General features: G+C 40.3%; 1 long non-coding RNA gene across 1 annotated transcript; it reads left to right on the top strand.

Annotated features, from left to right (window-relative positions):
• Window positions 1–246: 246 nt before the first annotated feature.
• On the top strand, window positions 247–12,193 carry LOC119790956. The gene is made up of 2 exons (XR_005281791.1): window positions 247–641; window positions 9,229–12,193. It is a non-coding gene; the product is annotated as an uncharacterized LOC119790956 (long non-coding RNA).
• Window positions 12,194–12,915: the final 722 nt, after the last annotated feature.

Here is a 12,915-nt window from a genome sequence, read left to right as displayed (position 1 = left end):
TGAATGTTTTTTAATGATTTGTTGTGAATGTCTACATTAGACCTTGGCATCTTTTATTTCTGTCATTCTTATCAGACCAACGCCCAGAAGCTGTGCCAGTGTCTAAACTGTCTCCACATCCTGATCAGTGCGCATCCCCTCCACCGTGCCGAGTGTGAGGGGAGGGAGGCTTCATCCATTTCTCCTCCGTGCCGCCGCCGCGCCCCTTTGACCACGCTTGATTCGCAACAATGGGAGGACAGAGAAGAGAGAGAGAGAGAGAGAAAGAGAAAGAAGGGGGAGAGGTGAGCGCAGAAGCAGAGATTCCAGGATCTAAAGGGAGGATAAAGGGTGGCGAGTAGATCCATCTCTCGGATTTTCTTTTCTTTTTTATTTCTCTTAGTATTCCTATTGTTATCCCTTCACTTTCTTTTTAAGCACAGGGGAGGAGAGAAGACTCGTTTTCTTGTCTTTTCTCTTTTGGAGGATGGAAAGCAAAAAAAAAAAAAAAAAGAGGAGAGTTAGAGAGGGGGGCGTTTCCCCTCTTTCTCTCTCTCTTTCTCTCTTTTTCTCTGTTTGGTGTGATTTCCAGATATTGCCAACACGCAGCCGTCGACTTGAGTTGCGCGGAGAGGAACTGACAGACTTCCACCAACACTGGGGTGAGTATGGGATCAGTCCAGAGATGAAGATGCTGCTGCTGCTGCTGCTGTTGATGATGATGATGCTTCTGCAGCCGAGCTGACCGCAGTCCGTTTGACTTGACTGCTATGGAACAAAATTAATCCACAGGCACAAACGTGGGGCCAATATGGCTCCAGCGTGGCGCACAGCGGAGAGCTGTCAGTCCTGTCACGGGGGATGGTTCTATTCAGATGCAGGATCATCGCTGGTAAAGAGCCACACAGAGAGGCTGGAAGGAGGGAAGCAGCGCCAGAGTGGAGTCAGATGACCGGTGTCATGGCAAAAGCTTTCCTTTTTTTTAACCATCCTCTCCATTCTCTTTATCCATCCATTCATTATTTTTCCCTCCCGTACTATTTCCCAACTTGTTCCTGAGCATCCCCCCCCCCCCCCTCACCTCCTCCCCTCCCCTCCCTCCCCCACCCCAATCCACCTCCATGCAAGACTTCTGTCGGGGGGAAAGGGTTGAACGCTTGTTGCTTAAACGTTTGCTGCGGCTTGCGCGCTCTGCTGCAGATGGGAGTGACTTTCTACTTTCACTTTCAATTGACGGATTCTCAATTTATAATAATAATCATAACAAAAAGAAATGATTGAATGCATTACACTATAAAAAGGAATTTTGGAGGGTATTGAATATTAGTCATTTTTTAAAGTATTTCAATTCATTGGAAATAATTGATGCGTAAAATGACTCCAATCTGGACATTTTTCATTCAAGGGAAGAATATGTTTTGTTTCTAACTGTGCACGGCAAGTTGATTTTTATACGGATTTGTTGATAAAATCGTTAGAATTTAACCCATTAAAGGATTGCTGCAAAAATCTGCATGAAATTTATTTAAGTAGTTATAAATCAACATGTTTAGGTAGGAATGGTATGAATTTCATATCTAAAATAAGGAGGAATACTAATCATCTTTTTTCAACAATTACTTAACAAATTACAGTAATTTCAACTCATTAATACATATTATTATCTTATCTCTTGTTTTTTTCATCTGTTTGAAAGAAACAAAATGTTTTTTTATGTTGTTGTTTTTTTAAAAAGGCATAAAATATTGGTGTATTAGTGGGTTTTTTAAATAGATTCCAACAAGGAGGCATGTTAAGCGTTTCCCTGACAACTGCAGCTAAGATGTGTCGTTCGTGATGCTCAGCTCGCTTGTTCGACTTTAGAGTAGATTGAAAAAGTTAATTACTATTCCAATGCAATGCTTTGCATGTCAGCCATCAGTTATTATTTATAACTTAAATATGATTTCAGATTTGTTTCGATGAAACTTTCACCTAATAAAAAATGGATGCGAATAGTTGTGCTAGTTTAAACATGTTGTTTTGTCAGTGTAGAGTTTCCCCTAGAGGTTTTTTTTATCAAACATTGATAAAACACCAGTCCTGGGTGTTTGTGGATGTCCACTCAGGCTCTCCAGCCTTCCTTTGGCATTCTCTTTCATGTTGGTAGCAGAAGTTTCAACACTTTTGTGCAGAAATATATACAGATCTTGAACTGGACGTGTTTTTTAAGCAGATACTTGGGTTGTGTGGGAGGGGGGAGGGATTTGAATGTTATGTCCTCTTCAATTGATTGCTTTTTTAGCCTCACATCAATGAAATATTCAAGCTTTCTGTTGCATCCAGACCCCCTTCCAACCCCACCCTTACGCCAGTGTCTTTCTCTCTCTCTCTTTCCCTCTCTCTCTCTCTCTCTCTCGCTCGCTCTTTCTGTGTAATTCAATAATCAGTACATCACGGTTTCAGTCTGTATCAGCGCAAACTCAGCCTGGATCTTATAATCCATTGACTTTACAGCATTTGCAATTCAGCTGGTAGCTTTTTTTTTTTCACAGCTTGTGTTTTGTGTGAGAGCATTTGGCAGCATGGGTGCACCGCCGTGTTTGTGTATGTGTGTGTGTGTGTGTGTGCCATGGGGGAAAGAACATTAAATTGAATGAGTGTGTTGTGTTTGTGTGTGTCTCTATGTATGTGTGCGTACATGAGCCTCCCTGCCTGCTTCGCAGTGTGCATGTGCTCAAGCCCCTCAGGCACGTTGGCAAGCATGAACTCCCTGAACTCAAACCTTGTCCATTAAATTCCTATTGATCAAGCAGCAGCAGCAAAGAGAGAGAGAGGGAGACGTAAAGTTCTCTATCTCCTCGTTTTTATGTGGGCTTTCTCCCTCTTTTAGGCTCTCTTCTCTCCGCCTAGAAAGAGGAGCGAAGGGAGGGAGGGGAGGAGAAAGGAGGAAATACACAAAGATTGGTCGAAAGCCTTGGGAATCCATTAGTAGAGATGGATGAAGAGAGGAAATGGGACTGAGCTAATAGCTGATTACTAAATTGTTGTTAGAGCCAGGACAAGAATCATGCTTCTGTGTATGTGTGTGGTTGGATGCATTTGATTGCTGCCAGTTTTTTTTTTTTGTACGCTCACTAAAAATGAGTGTGTTAGCGCAAAGAATGAGTGTGTGTGTGTTTGTGTAAGAACAGGGAGAGACTTCCATTTAGTAACGGGCATAAATGTCCACCGGGAGCTGTCCTTGGTCCTGATCCGTGGCCTCCTCCTTCTCATCCTCCCCTGGCTTCTGCTGCTACACTCCACCCGCCACTAACAGACGCACATGCACCCCCCCACACCCCTTCACCCTGTTGACTGACATACCCATCCCCCTGAGCAAATTTTCATTGAATAGACAACGAAAAAGGTGATGTTGCCTTTTGTGTAAACGTGGAATGGTGGTCAAAAAGTGAAAAGCTGAAAGAAAGTCCCCTTCAAGACGTAGGACATTGGCTAAGAGATGGTTGCTATATAATAATCAAGCCATGCTTTAATAAGAAATAAATAAAGGGTCCTGACCAACCTTAAAGGTGAAGCTGAAAAGTTCAGTTAATGACTCTTTTTGTTTCTTCTCTCAATTTAAATTCTGAATTGATGCTTCATGAGGCTGAAGCAGGTCCATACGAGGCCAAGACCAAGCAGAACTTCTTCTGTTTCAAAAACAGCTTAGAGGTTTCCTCCAAAGCTAATCTATGAACCTTTTATTGTTCTTGTTTCCTCTCCATGCAGCTCAGGCAAACAATGCGGTGGGTCCACTCGCCTTGTAGTGTCACTTTAGATTTTACTGTGAAAAAAGCAACTGAAATTTAGATAATCCCCTTATGATGATGGAATATATCTGCTTAAAGGCTCATTTTCATATTCAAGCATCAAAGTGGATAGGCCACAGCAGTCGTAGATACAAAGATGGTGGCTGAAGACAAGGGAATTAGAACAATGATCACACCCACGCTCACTGGTCTGCTGGTCATGTTGTCCGTTTGCCTTTTTCTACCTTTTTGTAATATCTGGTTGTTCTGACGTTTATTGTGGATCATTTATGTCACTCCTGCCTAGGGGATAATATCTGTTTTTTTCCCTTTTCTAATACAAAGTGTTTTGTAATGAGATGTGGTTAAGTGACTCTACTGGTTAATATCTAACAGCAGAAGGACTCTAATCATTTGCCTTAATGAGTTAGGATCTTTAATTTGGCCCAAAACCAAAATAGACATTAAAAGAATGTTATTGATGAAAATCGGGAGATAAAACTCACACATAATAGTTTAGATAATTTTTCATAAAATAGTTTTGGTAGACATATAAATGCTTAAAGGTTGTTATATTAGAAATATACAATTAATCAAACGAACAACCCTCACAGGACATATTCTGATTTAAAGTGTATGAATGATCACTTTATTTTAATATCTTGTTTTCTGCTGTAAAATATACCAGATGATGGCCTCGGATTTAAACGTCATAACAGTAATCAAACTCCTGCTGGTAATTTTTGCACGATTAACTGGGAATTGATACTAGAAATGTACTGTTTTTTTTTAAAAAGCCCAGTAAGAAACTTCCCCCTTACAGCTATGAACAGACACACCCACTTGACAAAAACGTCTAGTAGCAGACTGGACAAACCCTAACAATCAGTTAGGCAAGGCAAGGTAAGGCAAGTTTATTTATACAGCACATCAGTGGCAAAATAATTCAATGCGCTGTACATAAGAAGAAAAGGAAAAGTACACAGCAGTGGCATAGAGGCGATGCAAAGAATTACATTTAACAAAATTAATGGTTAGATTATATATCACAAAACAAATATTGTTAAAATTATTATTACACTACTAAAACCTATTAAGCAACTACAGCAAAAAAACTGGAATAAAAAATTAAAAACACTCGAAATAAAAGGAAAAAAGTTAATCAGGACGATTATTGCTGGCAGACAGCCTCCAAATTTTTCCTATGCCAAAAGATCATTGGTTTCTTTTAATTTTTATGATGCGATTGTTTTGAGACTTATTAGAATGTTTTTGCATAAAACTCCCAGATATTTTGCAGGCTGTAAGTTTACATTTAAAAATAGGTCATAACCGATAGATTACTTCTAAACTCAACTTATTTGATGATGCAGAATAAAGCTTCCCTACTAAAATATGAACTGTAAGTTATCTAGGAACCTTGAAAGTTCAACTTCCGACCATCCAGAGAATACATCATGTTACTTGACAAAAAACATGTAGCGTTTCCACTGAATGTAAAAGATTAACAGCCTCAAAGCAGAACCTGGCTCTGTTTGAGTGGCAATGAAGAGTTTGTTGTTGGATCTTTATTGGTTTGAGGCCAACTTCTTTTTGGATCAAGAAGGAATAAGCAACTGCTAGTGTTATAGTCAAGACCACACCGACCAAGATCAAGGAGTACTGAGGAGTACAAGGCCAAGAACTTTAGAGGCCAAGACCAAGACATTTAGAGACAAAGACCCCAACCCAGACCGAGGCCGAGGCAGTATAAGGTCTTGGTCTCGGCCTTTAAAGGTTTTGGCCTTGTCTCGGTCTCTGTACTCCTTGGTCTTGGTTGGTGTGGTCTTGAGTACAACACTGGGGAAAGCTTCTTCATTAATGTGGAGTGTGTGTGTGTGTGTGTGGGGGGGGGGGGGGGTGCGTGCAATTTGGAGGGTGGTGGGGCATCCTTAGACAGCATAGAAACAGGGAGGATGTTGGGTGGAAAAAATAAGGAAAACAAAACATCTGTGTGGTAATTGGGCTCCCCTTAGTATTGTAAGGCATACATTGACATCTGTTTGATAATTGGCTACCCTGGCTCCTCTGTGTGTGTCATGCTAAATGACAGTTTGGAGGGAAGAAACGAGGAGAGGTGTGTGTATGTGTGTTTCTGCATGTGTGTACATGTATATGAATGGGGGGAAGGGATGCTTATTTAGATATGCCATAAAAAGCTCCACAGGTCTCTCACAATAAACGCCCCTGAGCGGCTGTGTGTGTGTATGTCTGTCTGTGTGAGCTCACAGCTTCCATTTAAATCCACAAATCAGGGAAAAAGAAGATACATATAAAGTGGTGAGTGTCAAGTGATTGTTTACAGCCTCTTGTACTCGGCCTCTTGGGTCCGCAGGCGCAGTGATTCTAACCACAGAGCCTCGGGCAATATTAGCCGCTTCCGCAATTTGTTCTGAGCTTCGGAGGGGAGAGGCCGTCAAATTGCATAGATAAATATGCTGAATAATTGATGCGGTGCTTGGCTGGGAGCTGTTTGGGAGCACAGCAGAGATTGCTGGTGATGCCTGCCTTCCCAACGCATCCTGTGCATGCAGACAGTCTGTCTGAATCTAAGACGAAGGCCTGGCATGTGTGATATTTTTTTCTCTCTATATCCTCAACGGGTCTCGGCGTTGAAACACACTTGCTCTCATCCTGACGCACACTCAGATCTGCTCGATCAATCCTCAATATGTTGGGCCTGGCTAAGGGGCCTTTTAAAGGATCTTTGATCCAAGTCTTTACATCATCCTCCGAGTCTCATCGCTTCTAGTATCAACAGCATTCATGCTTTTGCCAGGCTGTCATCAGATGGGAGGGTTTAAGCTCAACTAATTCCAAGTAATACCTTATAATACCTACCTATTTTAATCCTGCAGATCTATACAGAGTGTTGGGGCTTATAGTAATGGCTAAAGGATTATTTTGACGCATGGGAAGTGGTCAGTAGGGTCTGTGGGGACCTTTGGGACGGTTAAGAGCTAGAAGATGTAGGATCCTGTAGGGACCAAGGATGAATTGGGAGTTGCTCTTCCTCGCTCCATCTCGCCCCCTACCTTAATGCCATCTAATGTGAAAGCTTAGAGCATATGTGTGTGTGTTTTTGGAGGGGGGGGGGGGTTGTAAAGACATGGGGATTTGAGATCCTCATCCATGCTCTAGCAGGATGCAACCTCCACGAAGAACCCTAAACCCTCCCTAGCGCCTCTTCGGGACTTTTCCATCTCCTTCTACTACCTGCACCCCCATCATTCTCCACCAAACAGCCTTTGAAAAAGTGTGGTATTTCACATGCAGAAGTGTTTAGAATAATAGCAGGAATCACTCCTTTCATGTAGTCTCTTTTCAGTGCAGACGAGGGTGCCGGCGGTGTTCTCCAACCGTTTGATTCTGGGAGCCTTGAAGATGCGAGGGATGTGAGGGCTGCTTATCTCTCCCTGACACAGCCAATCATGTCGCTGAATGACAGTCCGAACCTAGCTGATACCCCCCCTCCCACACACACACACACACACACTTACTATCCATTTCCTCTCTCTCATCTCCCCCCTCCTCTTCTTTAGTACCTTGACATTTCCCGTATTTCCTCTCCCTCCTTGCTTTGTTCCCTTTTCTCCACTTTCTTTCATATCCTCCTCTTTTCTCCTTTTCTGCCTCATTCAAAGCCTTCGCTTCTCCGCAGCACTTTGGGGGTACCTGCACCACCCCGCAACCCCCCCATCGGTTGTATAACTGCAACTGTGGCACACGCAGATAAGCATGGGTGGCAGGGGCGGCAAAAGCTCCCATCTTCCACACCCACACTCAGCCAGTGGTTGTAAGCACTGAGCAACAGAAAAAAAGAGAGAAGAAAAGAGAAAACTAACTTTATTGCAACCTGGCGTGCGGTGACAAAATGACTATTTGTGCGAGCACGACAGTCCATCACCCCATCCCCCAAGAATCCTCTCTGTCTTGCGCGTTTGTTGCAAGCCTTCTGCTGACTGCGGATCCAGTCTGTGTTGCAGGAGAAAAGAGCCAGTGGACAGAAATTGCAGGAATCTACACCAGAACTGCCCTTATTGAAGCTTTGTGATGGACTTCCAGTCACTTGTTTCTGTAAAGCTCCCAAAACCGATTTGATCTGATTCAAATTTCCCTTTATGTACTGTGATATGAAGCGAGAATGTATAAGGAAAAAGACAAAGTATGAAGTTAAAATTCCAACTGTATTTAGCATGTAGACATTAGCTTAATTAAAGCAGTGTTTTCTGTGTTTATACTGTAAAGAAGGAGAATTCTTACCTTTCACTGTGACATTTAAGAAATGGTACCAACATTTACAAATCCAGTGTTTTCCTTCACAAGAAAAGGTCGAAAACTAAAATAATTCCTTTAACACCTAAAGCCTTCCTGTTATCTAATGAAAGTGTTGCTCTCTCACATACTTCGATTTGTTGTTGAAAATACAGTTCTTATAAAACTAGTTTCCTACATCTCTGGGGGTCCTCTGACTTTAAGGTGAGCAAAAAAAAAAAAAAATATTCTCTCAGAACACTAAGCCTGCCTGTTATCTGCTGAAAGTATTGCTCTCTTCTTCCCTTCATAAACGAAACAACGACAGGCCTAAACCCTTTATGTAAAACCTCTTTTCCTTTTAACTTTCCTACACCTCTGGGGCCCCTCAGATTTTATTTCATACATATCTAAAACTGACCAACAGCTAGAATAAAATAAAAATCACTCTTTGCTGCTGAATCCTTTTCCACGTTTGTATCTCAAGACATCTTTAGATTACTATACTGCAAAAAAAAAAGAAGTATAAGTCTATTTTTCTTGAAAAAGTGCCTTTCACTCTTGTTTAATTTTGCCAATTTAAAACAAGAAAAAAACATCTCCATTACTTTAATTGAAGTGCATAATATCTGGTTCTCTTATATTGAGGGTAAAAATAATAAATCCATTGACAGATATTATTTTGCTGCTTAAGCTGAGGACAAATACACGGGTTTCTAATAATTTTACTCGTTTTCAGATAATTTTTTCAAGGTAAATATGTTAAGAATATTATTTTATAATGACTTTAATGATGGCTTATTTAATTCCAGTGTGTCCAAGACAGCTCATCACAAAGGGTGGCCCAGGCTACAGGATAACAAAAAAAAATTGTGTTCCTGTAATCTACCTGGAATTAGATAATTTAACAATATTCTTTAAAATAAAACACAGATTTTTATGAAGAATGTAATCTTTTCTTATATTTTATTCTAGTTCTTCAATGTTGCATAGGGAGGGGCTCTCACCAGAATCACAATTCCCTCACTGTGGACACAAAATGCACCTGTTTTGGAAATTTTATGTCTTTTTTATTTTATTCCTTTTTTTTTTATTAACATTCAATCTGAACAACAATACCTTCAGGCCTAATTAAGTGATGACTCAGTCCCACATGATTTGTTTTTTCTCTGCTTTCTTCATACAGAACCTGGGCGGTTTGAGCAGCTCCTGAAATCCCCACCCTTCCCCTCCAGCTCTCTCCTGCTGCAAGCCGTCGAGCGGAGGACGAGGGGGATGGGAAGCAGGAGAGAAGGTGGAGGGGAGTGACCGCTTGCTCCCGTCTCGACCACGGGTATTCTTGGGTTGATAATACAGATGTCGATGTTATTGCTTGAGAATACGCGTAGCTGAGCGGAAGCCATCGTCCTCAGATGTGTTTTCAGCCTGGATGTGGGCAGCAGCAGCGGTCGTGGTAATCCTCACCCAAAAGTCCTGCTTGTTTTCCCCTCTTCTTCCTCCCCCTCAGTCCTTCTACCTCTCTGCAGGAAGTAAGCTCCTTCCAAGCGTTCATCACACACCTTTTTAGCTCTGATTGTTCATCCGCTTGACAGATGCCCTTATCAGAGAGCAAGAGAGGAGGGAGAATCCAATAAGTGCACATGGTGGCGGTGGGGGGGGAGGATGGCAGCAAGACATGACTCTGCACGACAGGACAGAGGGTCCAAGCAGTCACACTAGATCCTGTGGCTCGTTGCGTATAAGGTCACAGTCAAAGAGCAAATCCAATATCCAGACAGGCCGGCGGGGGAGACGGGCGGGCAAACGGGCTGGCGGGCAGGTAGGGGCACAGGCGGGAGCACATTTAGATAAATCTCAGTCAACTCTCAGCTGTTTCTCCAGATTGCCTGGAGGAGGAGCGGACAAAGAGAAACAGGAACAAGGGGACAACGCGTTTGGTATCTGCAAGGAACAAGTCCAGAGGTAGATGGTAACCCACAGCTGTAGGTGGAAACCTTGATGAGGATCTTCTTTATTTTAGGGGGGAACTTAACTCCTCTAATGTGAGAATAAAGCTTTCACAAAACAAGAATAAAATAAAACCAACAATTTTTTTTTCCTTTAAATAATAATATTTCCTCTTCCATGGAACAGGTTAGTAAGACATTTGACAAAGGGAATAAGATGATGTAGTTTTAAAATAAGAAAAAAAACAACTTAAATATCTTGTTTTGCATCATTTCTAATAATCTTTATTTAAGGAAAAACATACTTATCCATTAGCAGATAATTTTATTTACCAGCCTAAATAAAGTGCAACTACACCTAATCTATAAAAGTTTTACTTATTTTTATATAATCTTTGCAATATTCACTAAACAAAATAAATGAACCTCAGATTAGACATTTAAATGTAAATAAAAATGAATGAATCCATTTTAAAACCCATACATGACTTTATTTAATCTCCCAGCCACTTATTACTGTTAAAATATTAAAAGAGCTCCACACATTTGTAGGCTCTCTTGGGTAAAAATGCGTAAATCCTTCAAATAAAACAGAAAATGCAGCTTTTTCATTTATTTAGAGTGGGGAAAATATACCAACATCTAAAAAATATGTTTTAAAAAGCTCATTGGTGGAACAAAAACTGGTGCCTCAGGGAACTTCTTATTCGTCCTCCACAACTTTCTTTTTCCTGAGGATTGAAATATGACAAAAAAGGCTCATTTCTTCCAGTAGATCTTTGAAATCCAAAACACATTCTGGTAAAAAGAGGCAGACGTGTTATTCTCCATTCTACAGTAAGGATTAAAATGTTTAGACCAATTAGGACGGTGTTAAAGGATGCTGGATGAAAACTCAGAACATGTTAGAGGACCGCTGCTGGCGCCAGCTTGGATTCATCAGGTAACGACCATCAGACGTCATCACAACATCTTCAGCTGTTTAAGATGTGAAAGTTGCTCAATTCCACCGTTATTTTAACAGCGTATTTAAATTTAACTTTTGACTTTACATTTTACAAAGGAAGATGTTTAGTCAGTTAATTTCAGTTAGGAACAGCCCTTTATTTATTTTTTTTCAACTAAGTTTATAGTGGATTTAGCCAACTAAAAATGTACACTGGAGGAACACATTTTTAGTGCATCCTCCATCTTTAAGGTAATTATTTGTAACAATTTGAAATAGAAGTATGAAATATTCATAAAGGAGGAAATACAATCAAAGTAAAACAGAGACAAAGATTTGAATCTGTTCCCTTACAGAAAAATGCCCTGGATTTCACACGTGAAAATCAAATGTTAAAATCCATGTACTACTCAAATTCACACCTGTACCTTATGTGAATCACTTATAAAACCACATATTTATATTTCTATGATTTGAAAGTTTCACGTTAAAAGCACATGATTCATATTTTCTGTTCCTTCCTGTTTCTGTTGGTTTCGGTTCCAGTTTAAAATCCTGATGCTGACCTTCAGGGCCTTTCACGGTCAGGCTCCTTCCTACATTACAGACCTGTTGCGTCCTTATTCCCCCTCTAGGAGGCTGAGGTCTCAGGACCAGAACCTGCTCATGCTCCCTCGTACTCGTTACAGGACCAGGAGAGATCGCTTCTTTCAGGCGGTCGCGCCGGCGCTCTGGAACGATCTCCTGCTTTCCTTGCATTTACTTGATTCTGTTGATGTTTTTAAGAGTGAACTGAAAACCTAATTGTTTAAGAAAGCATTTTAATTCTAGTAGATTAAGATTTTTTTTATGACCATTTCTTTTGTGACTGTAAATGTATTTTTATTTGTGCTGTAATTTTGTGAAGCCCTTTGTGGCCTCTATGTCTGTGAAAGGTGCCACATAAATAAACATTACTCACTTAGTTATTTACTATGTTTTCCAATGCAATTCCCATTTAAGGCATTGTCCTGTATGTGCTTGTATATGTACATGTGAAATTCATGATTTTTCTGTAAGAGTTATCAGAGACTGCTTTATTCAAATGTTCCTTTTTTGATGTGTATTTTATAAACATATTTTAGGGTAAATACAAATCTATGTCAACAATGTGAAACGTCATGTTATCATGTTCATATGTCATCATGGTCAGATGTCTTTTTATGAACTGTGATATTACTGTAGGGTCTGTTTGATCTAAATAAAGTAAATTAAATGAACTAAGAAGGCTTTTATTAATGTATTTAACAGCTTCCATATTGTTGCCGAGCATGTTTTTTCCTTCACATCTTACCGCTTCAGAATTAGTCACACCTGCTGTCTCTCTAACTCACAGTGGTGTCAAAGTACACAAATGTTTTACTTAAGTAGAATTATAGATACTGCAGTTTAAAAAACACTTTGGTAAAAGTTAAAGTATCAACTTGACCTCTTTACTCAAGTAAAAGTGAAAAAGTATGTGCTCCAAAAACTACTTAAACTATAAAAGGATAAAGTAACCTTTAAAAAAACAGCCAGATGCCACAATATGAATTAAAACATGATTTTCTGACTATTTCGAAAAATTCTTTGAGATTGGGCCAAAGAGGAGGGAGGTCTTGTTGGTCTCTGTCTCCCGATACGTTCTCGCCTGTGTCCGACCTTTCAGACATTTTAACATCTTTTTCTGAATCCTACATTGTAGCATGGCAGAGAGAATTCGTGTTTGCAGTTTGAAGAACACCTGCTTGCTTCTGATGATTTCTTTAGCTAACCAATGAGTGTTTGCGTTATATGACTCATCCAGTTATACTAGTTTTCACTAGATGTGGATGGAGCCAATGATCTGCATTGGATGGCGCACATGATGTGAAATAAATATTTATAAACATTAAATCGAAGCCAAGAATAACGAGTAACGTTTGTTTTAAATATGCAAGGAATAGAAAGTATAGATACTTGT

This window comes from Cyprinodon tularosa, unplaced genomic scaffold (assembly GCF_016077235.1).
Source record: "Cyprinodon tularosa strain WSP-4 unplaced genomic scaffold, ASM1607723v1 ctg376, whole genome shotgun sequence".
Taxonomy (NCBI): domain Eukaryota; kingdom Metazoa; phylum Chordata; class Actinopteri; order Cyprinodontiformes; family Cyprinodontidae; genus Cyprinodon; species Cyprinodon tularosa.
This window is presented reverse-complemented; position numbering and strand designations above follow the sequence as displayed.